Raw genomic sequence first — 10,423 nt, 5'->3', positions numbered from 1 at the left:
TTCGGCAATCAGGCGCCCACTTGGAGAACAAGGGAATACAGTTTAAGTTTTGGCAATCAGGCGCCCACCAGGAGAACAAGGGAATATAATTCAAGTTTGGGCAATCAGGCGCCCACCTGGAGAACAAGGGCATAAAGTTCAAATTTCGGCAATCAGGCACCCACCTAGAGAAAGAGGGAATACATTTCAAGTTTCAGCAATCAGGCGCCCACCTAGAGAAAGAGGGAATACATTTCAAGTTTCGGCAATCAGGCGCCCACTTGGAGAATAAGGGAATACAGTTCAGGTTTTGGCATTCAAGCGCCCACATGAAGAACAAGGGAATACAGTTCAAGTTTTGGTAATCAGGCACCCACCTGGAGAACAAGGGAATACAGTTCAAGTTTTGAAAATCAGGCCCCAACCTGGAGAACAAGGGATTACAGTTCAAGTTTTGCAATCAGGCACCCACCTAGAGAACAAGGGAATACAGTTCAAGTTTGGCAATCAGACGCCTACCTATTTTTGCAATCAGATGCCCACCTGGAGAACAAGGGAATACAGTTCAAGTTTTGGCAATCAATCACCAACCTGGAGAACAATGGAATACAGTTCAAGTTTCGGCAATCAGGCGCCCATATGGAGAACAAGGGAAAATAGTTTCAAGTTTCGGCAATCAGGCGTCCACCTGGAGAAAAAGGGAATACAGTTCAAGTTTCGGCAATCAGGCACCAACCTGGAAAACAAGTAATTACAGTTCAAGTTTGGCAATCAGGCACCAACCTGGAAAACAAGGGAATACAGTTCAAGTTTGGGTAATCTTGCGCCCACATGGAGAACAAGGGAATACAGTGCAAGTTTTGGCAATCAGGCACCAACCTGGAAAACAAGGGATTACAGTTCAAGTTTGGCAATCAGGCACCAACCTGGAAAACAAGGGAATACAGTTCAAGTTTGGGTAATCATGCGCCCACATGGAGAACAAGGGAATACTGTTCAAGTTTTGGCAATCCGGCGCCCACCTAGAGAACTAGGGAATACAGTTCAAGTTTTGGCCATCAGGCACCCACCTAGAGAACTAGGGAATACAATTCAACTTTTTGCTATCAGGTGCCCACCTGGATAACAAGGGAATACAGTTAAAGTTTTGGCAATCAGGCGCCACCGAGAGAACAAGGGAATACAGTTAAAGTTTTGGCAATTAGGCGCCCACCTGGAGAACAAGGGAATACAATTCAAGTTTTGGCAATCAGGCGCCCACCTGGAGAACAAGGGAATACAGTTAAAGTTTTGGAAATCAGGCACCCACCTGAGAATAGGGTAATACAGTTAAAATTTTGGCAATCAGGCGCCCAATTAGAGAACAAGGAAATACAATTAATGTTTTGGCAATCAGGCACCCACCTGGAGAACAAGGGAATACAGTTCAAGTTTTGGCAATCAGGCGCCTACCTGGAGAACAAGGGAATACATTTAAAGTTCTAGCAATTAGGCGCCCACCTGGAGAACAAGAGAATACAGTTAAAGTTTTGGCAATCCGGCGCCCACCTAGGGAACAAGGGAATACAATTAAAGTTTTGGCAATCAGGCACCCACCTGGAGAACAAGAGAATACAATTAAACTTTTGCCAATCAGGCGCCCACCTGGAGAACAAGGGAATACAGTTCAAGTTTTGGCAATCAGACGCCCACCTATTTTGGCAATCAGATGCCCCCCTGGAGAACAAGGGAATACAGTTCAAGTTTTGGAAATCAGACCCCCAACTGTTTTGGCAATCAAATGCCCACCTGGAGAACAAGGGAATACAGTTGAAGTTTAGGCAATCAGGCACCCACCTGGAGAACAAGGGAATAAAGTTAAAGTTTTGGCAATCAGGCGCCCACCGAGAGAACAAGGGAATACAGTTAAAGTTTTGGCAATCAAGTGCCCACCTGGAGAACAAGGGAATACAGTTAAAGTTTTAGCAATCTGGCGCCCACCGGGAGAACAAGGGAATACAGTTAAAATTTCGGCAATCAAGCGCCCACCTGGAGAACAAGAGAATACAATTCGAGTTTTGACAATCAGGCGCCCACTTGGAGAACAAGTGAATACAGTTCAAGTTTTGGCAATCAGGCGCCCACCTGGAGAACAAGGGAATACAGTTCAAGTTTTGGCAATCGGGTGCCCACCTGGAAAACAAGGGAATACAATTCAAGTTTTGGCAATCAGGCACCAACCTGGAAAACAAGGGATTACAGTTCAAGTTTGGCAATCAGGCACCAACCTGGAAAACAAGGGAATACAGTTCAAGTTTGGTTAATCTTGCGCCCACATGGAGAACAAGGGAATACAGTTCAAGTTTTGTCAATCAGGCGCCCACCTGGAGAACAAGGGAATACAGTTAAAGTTTTGGCAATCAGGCGCCCACCTGAGAACAAGGGAATACAGTTAAAGTTTGTGCAATCAGGTGCCCACCCAAAGAAAAAGGGAACACAATTAAAGTTTTGGCAATCAGGCGCCCACCTGGAGAACAAGGGAATATAGTTCAAGTTTTGGCAATCAGGCGCCCACATGAAGAACATGGGAATATAGTTCAAGTTTTGGCAATCAGGGGCCCACCTAGAGAACAAGGGAATACAGTTCAAGTTTTGGCAATCAGGCACCCACCTGAGAACAAGGGAATATAGTTAATGTTTTGGCAATTAGGCACCACCTGGAGAACAAGGGAATACAATTCAAGTTTTGGTAATCAGGCGCCCACATGAAGAAAAAGGGAACACAGTTCAAGTTTTGGCAATCAGCCGCCCACCTGAGAACAAGGTAATATAGTTAAAGTTTTGGCAATTAGGCGCCACCTGGAGAACAAGGGAATACAATTAAAGTTTTGGCAATCATGCGCCCACCTGGATAACAAGGGAATACAGTTCAAGTTTTAGCAATTAATCGCCCAGCAGGAGAAACAGGGAATACAGTTCAAGTTTTGGCAATCAGGCACCCACCTGGAGAACAAGGGAATACAGTTCAAGTTTTGGTAATCAGGCGCCCACATGAAGAAAAAGGGAACACAGTTCAAGTTTTGGCAATCAGCCGCCCACCTGAGAACAAGGTAATATAGTTAAAGTTTTGGCAATTAGGCGCCACCTGGAGAACAAGGGAATACAATTAAAGTTTTGGCAATCATGCGCCCACCTGGATAACAAGGGAATACAATTCAAGTTTTAGCAATTAATTGCCCAGCTGGAGAAACAGGGAATACAGTTCAAGTTTTGGCAATACGGCACCCACCTGGAGAACAAGGGAATACAGTTCAAGTTTTGGTAATCAGGCGCCCACATGAAGAAAAAGGGAACACAGTTCAAGTTTTGGCAATTAGCCGCCCACCTGAGAACAAGGTAATATAGTTAAAGTTTTGGCAATTAGGCGCCACCGGGAGAACAAGGGAATACAATTAAAGTTTTGGCAATCATGCGCCCACCTGGATAACAAGGGAATACAGTTCAAGTTTTAGCAATTAATCGCCCAGCTGGAGAAACAGGGAATACAGTTCAAGTTTTGGCAATCAGGCACCCACCTGGAGAATAAGGAAATACAGTTCAAGTTTTGGCAATCAGGCGCCCACCTGGAGAACAAGATAATACAGTTCAAGATTCGGCAATCAAGCGCCCACCTGGAGAACAAGGGAATACAATTAAAGTTTTGGCAATCAGGCGCCCACCTGGAGAACAAGGGAATACAATTTAAGTTTTGGCAATCAGGCGCCCACCTGGAGAACAAGGGAATACAGTTCAAGTTTTGGCAATCAGACGCCCACCTATTTTTGCAATCAGATGCCCACCTGGAGAACAAGGGATTACAGTTCAAGTTTTGGCAATCAAACCCCCAACTCTTTTGGCAATCAAATGGCCACCTGGAGAACAAGGGAATACAGTTCAAGTTTTGGCAATCAGGAACCAACCTGGAGAACAAGGGAATAAAGTTAAAGTTTTGGCAATCTGGCGCCCACCGAGAGAACAAGGGAATACAGTTAAAGTTTTGGCAATCAAACGCCCACTTGGAGAACAAGGGAATATAGTTAAAGTTTTAGCAATCTGGCGCCCACCGGGAGAACAAGGGAATACAGTTAAAATTTCGGCAATCAAGCGCCCACCTGGAGAACAAGAGAATACAATTCGAGTTTTGACAATCAGGCGCCCACTTGGAGAACAAGTGAATATAGTTCAAGTTTTGGCAATCAGGCGCCCACCTGGAAAACAAGGGAATACAGTTCAAGTTTTGGCAATTGGGCGCCCACCTGGAAAACAGGGGAATACAATTCAAGTTTTGGCAATCAGGCACCAACCTGGAAAACAAAGGATTACAGTTCAAGTTTGGCAATCAGGCACCAACCTGGAAAACAAGGGAATACAGTTCAAGTTTGGGTAATCTTGTAACCACATGGAGAACAAGGGAATACAGTTCAAGTTTTGGCAATCAGGCGCCCACCTGGAGAACAAGGGAATACAGTTAAAGTTTTGGCAATCAGGTGCCCACCTGAGAACAAGGGAATACAGTTAAAGTTTGTGCAATCAGGTGCCCACCCAAAGAAAAAGGGAATACAATTAAAGTTTTGGCAATCAGGCGCCCACCTGGAGAACAAGGGAATATAGTTCAAGTTTTGGCAATCAGGCGCCCACATAAAGAACAAGGGAATATAGTTCAAGTTTTGGCAATCAGGGGCCCACCTAGAGAACAAGGGAATACAGTTCAAGTTTTGGCAATCAGGCACCCACCTAAGAACAAGGGAATATAGTTAATGTTTTGGCAATTAGGCGCCACCTGGAGAACAAGGGAATACAATTAATGTTTTGGCAATCATGCGCCCACCTGGATAACAAGGGAATACAGTTCAAGTTTTAGCAATTAATCGCCCAGCTGGAGAAACATGGAATACAGTTCAAGTTTTGGCAATCAGGCACCCACCTGGAGAACAAGGGAATATAGTTCAAGTTTTGGCAATCAGGCGCCCACCTGAAGAACAAGGGAATACAGTTCAAGTTTTGGCAATCAGCCGCCCACCTGAGAATAAGGGAATATAGTTAAAGTTTTGGCAATTAGGCGCCACCTGGAGAACAAGGGAATACAATTAAACTTTTGGCAATCATGCGCCCACCTGGATAACAAGGGAATACAGTTCAAGTTTTAGCAATCAGGCACCCACCTGGAGAACAAGGGAATACAGTTCAAGTTTTGGCAATCAGGCGCCCACCTGGAGAACAAGATAATACAGTTCAAAATTCGGCAATCAGGCGCCCACCTGGAGAACAAGGGAATACAATTTAAGTTTTGGCAATTAGGCGCCCACTAGGAGAACAAGGGAATATAATTCAAGTTTGGGCAATCTGGCACCCATCTGGAGTACAAGGGCATACAGTTCAAGTTTCGGCAATCAGGCGCCCACCAAGAGAAAGAGGGAATACATTTCAAGTTTCGGCAATCAGGCGCCCACTTGGAGAACAAGGGAATACAGTTCAAGTTTTGGTAATCAGGCACCCACCTGGAGAACAAGGGAATACGGTTCAAGTTTTGGCAATCAGGCACCAACCTGGAGAACAAGGGATTACAGTTCAAGTTTGGCAATCAGGCACCCACCTGGAGAACAAGGGAATACAGTTCAAGTTTTGGCAATGAGACGCCCAATTAGAGAACAAGGAAATACAATTAATGTTTAGGCAATCAGGCACCCACCTGGAGAATAAGGGAATACAGTTCAAGTTTTGGCAATTAGGCGCCTACCTGGAGAACAAGGGAATACATTTAAAGTTTTAGCAATTAGGAGTCCACCTGGAGAACAAGGGAATACAGTTCTAGTTTCGGCAATTAGGCACCCACCTGGAGAACAAGGGAATACAGTTCAAGTTTTAGCAATCATGCTCACACCTGGAGAACAAGGGAAAACAGTTCAAGTTAGGGCAATCAGGCACCCACCTAGAGAACAATGGCATATAGTTAAAGTTTCGGCAATCCGGCGCCCACCTAGAGAACAAGAGAATTACAATTCAAGTTTTGGAAATCGGGTGCCCACCTAAAGAATAAGGGAATATAATTCAAGTTTTGGCAATCAGGCGCCCACCTGAAGAACAAGGGAATACAATTCAAGTTTTGGCAATCAGACGCCATACTGTTTTTGCAATCAAATGCCCACCTGGAGAAAAAGGGAATAGAGTTCAAGTTTTGGCAATCAGGCGCCCATCAAGAGAACAAGGGAACACAGTTAAAGTTTTGGCAATCAGGCGCCCACCTGGAGAACAAGGGAATACAATTCAAGTTTTGGCAATCATGTGCACACCCGGAGAACAAGGGAATACAGTTAAAGTTTTGGCAATCAGGCACCCACCTGAGAACAGGGGAATATAGTTAAAATTTTGGCAATCAGGTACCCAATTAGAGAACAAGGAAATACAATTAATGTTTTGGCAATCAGGCACCCACCTGGAGAACAAGGGAATACAGTTCAAGTTTTGGCAATCAGGCGCCTACCTGGAGAACAAGGGAATACATTTAAAGTTTTAGGAATTAGGAGCCCACATGGAGAACAAGGGAATACAGTTAAAGTTTCGGCAATCCAACGCCCACCTAGAGAACAAGAGAATACAATTCAAGTTTTGGAAATCGGGTGCCCACCTAAAGAATAAGGGAATACAATTCAAGTTTTGGCAATCAGGCACCCACATAGAGAACAAGGGAATACAGTTCAAGTTTTGGCAATCAGACGCCCACCTGTTGTGGCAATCAGATGCCCACCTGGAGAACAAGGGAATACAGTTCAAGTTTTGGCAATCAGACGCCCAACTGTTTTGGCAATCAAATGCCCACCTGGAGAACAAGGGAATACTGTTAATGTTTTGGCAACCAGGCACCCACCGAGAGAACAAGGGAATACAATTAAAGTTTTGGCAATCAAGCGCCCACCTGGAGAACAAGGGAATACAATTCAAGTTTTGGCAATCAGGCACCCACCTGGAGAACAAGGGAATACATTTCAAGTTTTGGCAATCAGGCGCCCACCTGGAGAAAAAGGGAATAAAGTTCAAGTTTTGGCAATCAGGCGCCCACCTTGAGAACAAGGGAATACAGTTCATGTTTTGGCAACCAGGCGCCTACCTGGAGAACAAGGGAATACAGTTCAAGTTTTGGTAATCAGGCACCCACCTGGAGAACTAGGAAATACACTTAATGTTTTGGCAATTAGGCACCAACCTGGAGAACAAGGGATTACAGTTCAAGTTTGGCAATCAGGCACCAACCTGGAAAACAAGGGAATACAGTTCAAGTTTGGGCGTGGCAATCAGGCTCCCACCTGGAGAGCAAGGGAATACAGTTCAAGTTTTGGCAATCAGGCGCCCACCTAGAGAACAAGGGAATACAGTTAAAGTTTTGGCAATCAGGCGCCCACTTGAGAAGAAGGGGATACAGTTAAAGTTTTGGCATTCAGGCGCCCACCTGGAGAACAAGAGAATACAGTTCAAGTTTTGGCAATCAGACGCCCACCTGTTTTGGCAATCAGATGCCCACCTGGAGAACAAGGGAATACAATTCAAGTTTTGGCAATCAGACGCCCAACTGTTTTGGTAATCAAATTCCCACCTAGAGAACAAGGGAATACAATTCAAGTTTTGGCAATCAGGCACCCACCTGGAAAACAAGTGAATACATTTCAAGTTTTGGCAATCAGACGCCCACCTGTTTTGGCAATCAGATGCCCACCTAGAGAACAAGGGAAAACAGTTTCAAGTTTCGGCAATCAGGCACCCACCTACAGAACAAGGGAATACAGTTCATGTTTCGGCAATCTGGCTCCAACCTGGAGAACAAGGGAATACAGTTCAAGTTTTGGCAATCTGGGGCCCACCTGGAGAGCAAGGGAATGCAGTTCAGGTTGGGAAATCAGGCACCCACCTGTAGAACAAGGGAATGCAGTTCATGTTTGGGCAATCAGGCGCGCACCTGGAGAACATGGGAATACAGTTCAAGTTTTGGCAATCAGGTGCCCACCTAGAGAACAAGGGAATACAGTTCAAGTTTTGGCAATCAGGCACCCACCTGAGAACAAGGGAATATACGTAAAGTTTTGGCAATCACGTGCCTACCTAGAGAACAAGGGAATACAATTAAAGTTTTGGCAATCATGCGCCCAACTGGAGAACAAGGGAATACAGTTCAAGTTTAGCCAATTAGGCGCTCACATGGAGAAACAGGGAATACAGTTCATGTTTTGGCAATTAGGCGCCCACCTGGAGAACAAGGGAATACAGTTCAAGATTCGGCAATCAGGCACCCAACTGGAGATTAAGGGAATACAGTTTAAGTTTTGGCAATCAGGCGCCCACCCGGACAACAAGGGAATATAATTCAAGTTTGGGCAATCAGGCGCCCACCTGGAGAAAAAGGGAATACAGTTCATGTTTTGGCAATTAGGCGCCCACCTAAAGAACAAGGGAATACAATTAAAGTTTTGGAAATCAGGCGGCCACCTGGAGAACAAGGTGATAGCATCAAGAACAAGGATATAGTTAAGGACAATGATAGAGATGATAGAATTTTGGAAGCTCCAAGGCCATTTACAAGATCTTAAGCTAAAGAGTTGCAAGCTAAGGTTGTTAGACTTCAATGGCAAATAAAGAAGCTTTTAATTGCAGAGGAAGAGCTCAAGCCCAAAGGAGATGAATTGTCCAAGTTTTACAATTATTTGGTAGTATAAATTGAAGTCCAAGAGGAGGAAGATTGGGTTACCAAATCATCCCTTGAAGTCCACCAATAGGGCTCAAAATGACTTAAAAGAGGTCCAAAAGGGGGTGTTTCAAAAGGAGCCCAATTGGAGTCCAAAGCAATGGCCCAAACTAATAGTTTTAAGGCCCAAATCTGTCCCAAAAGGATTTGGCCGCCCCCACTTAATTTTGATGGCTTTTGTTACCCCTTAGAAGCCACCTACCTAAGTTTGATGGCTATTATGACCCCTAGCAGCCCCCTACCTAATTTAGATGACTTTTTAGCAACCCCCTATATTATTTTAAGTGCTTTTAACTCGTATAAATAAGGAGTTCTTCTCATTCATAAGACACTACATTTATTGATTAAGTATATCATACTTTGAGAGTTCTTTTGAACCTTTGTTACTTCTCTTATCTTAGTTCAAGGTAGTAAGATAACTTCTCTTTTATGATATCTTTGATTCCTTTGTGGTATTCTTAGAAGGCGATTAATACTAGTTATTAATTGTTGACTCAAGTTACTCGTAAAGTGGTCAAGATCAGAATCTATTGTTTTGATTTTCTTTTTAAGTAAAGGCGTTTGATTTCTTCCATAAATCAAGACGTTGTTACTTTGATTTTGTCAAGGCTATAGAACTTGCGTTCTTGGAATTCTTTCTTTGAATTCTTCCCATATCCTTTATTTTCATCTCTTTAATTCTAGTTGCTCAATTCCTTGTTGTTATTGCTTCCGCATTTACTTCTCAAATTCTTACTCTAATTTGGATTCCCGACCTAGTTGTTATCAAGTGGTATCAGAGCGGTTGTATCAAGATTTCATTCTTGGTAAGTCTTGGGATTTCTTGAATACTAAGAGCAAAGTAAAGAAAAGAAAAAAATATTTAAAAAAAACAAAAATCAGTTTTTAGAACAAAAAAATAGAATTGCGTGCTCTCCGGGATATTTCTTTTGTATCTAATTTGTTACCAAAAATTAACAAAGGAAACAAGAAGAGGGAATCCTAGATTTTCTTACTCTTTCTAATCTAAACATATAATCCTTTCCTTTTTGTTCGCGTCATGTTTCAACCGAGCCTAATAGTTCTAGGATTTGGTTTTTCTTTCATTAGTTCCCCAAAAATCTGAATTTTACTACTAAGAATTTCATACGAGTTGGGTTTAATTATAAATCTACAAAGTATTTTGTTCAAAGGTAATCGAGAGAAAGAAAAAAGAGCTAATTTTTGTGATACAGTTTACACTTTTTTTTAAAGATGTCGCGTATAGGTAGTGATGATGAACGAAGGGTTCTCCAAGAAGCTGAAATCAAAGCAAGAAATGATTTTACCTTGCAAGCTATGCATCAACAATTTGAAAGGTTGAATTTGCAACTCCAAGAGATGAGAGATACCATTGCTAATCAAAATGATACAATAGCTGAACTTAGGAGGGAAAATAATTTTAGACCCCAAGCTAGGAGAAATGTACCACATGCTCCCATTGTAAATCAAGAAAACCCTATAGATGATTTTAATGATATTGATTTTGATAGGGTGGGAAGAGATAGGAGGGGACAAAGAGGTAGAGTAGAAGATCACAATATAAGTAGTATAATGATGAAGATGCCATCATTCAAGGGAGCAAGGGACCCAGACTTGTACCTTGATTGGGAGAGAAAGGTTGAAGCCATCTTTGATTGTCACAACTACTCTGAGGGTAAGAAAGTTAAACTTGTT

The sequence above is a fragment of the Nicotiana tabacum genome, chromosome 22, assembly GCF_000715075.1.
Source record: "Nicotiana tabacum cultivar K326 chromosome 22, ASM71507v2, whole genome shotgun sequence".
Taxonomy (NCBI): Eukaryota; Viridiplantae; Streptophyta; class Magnoliopsida; order Solanales; family Solanaceae; genus Nicotiana; species Nicotiana tabacum.
Note: the sequence above shows the minus strand (reverse complement) of the source record.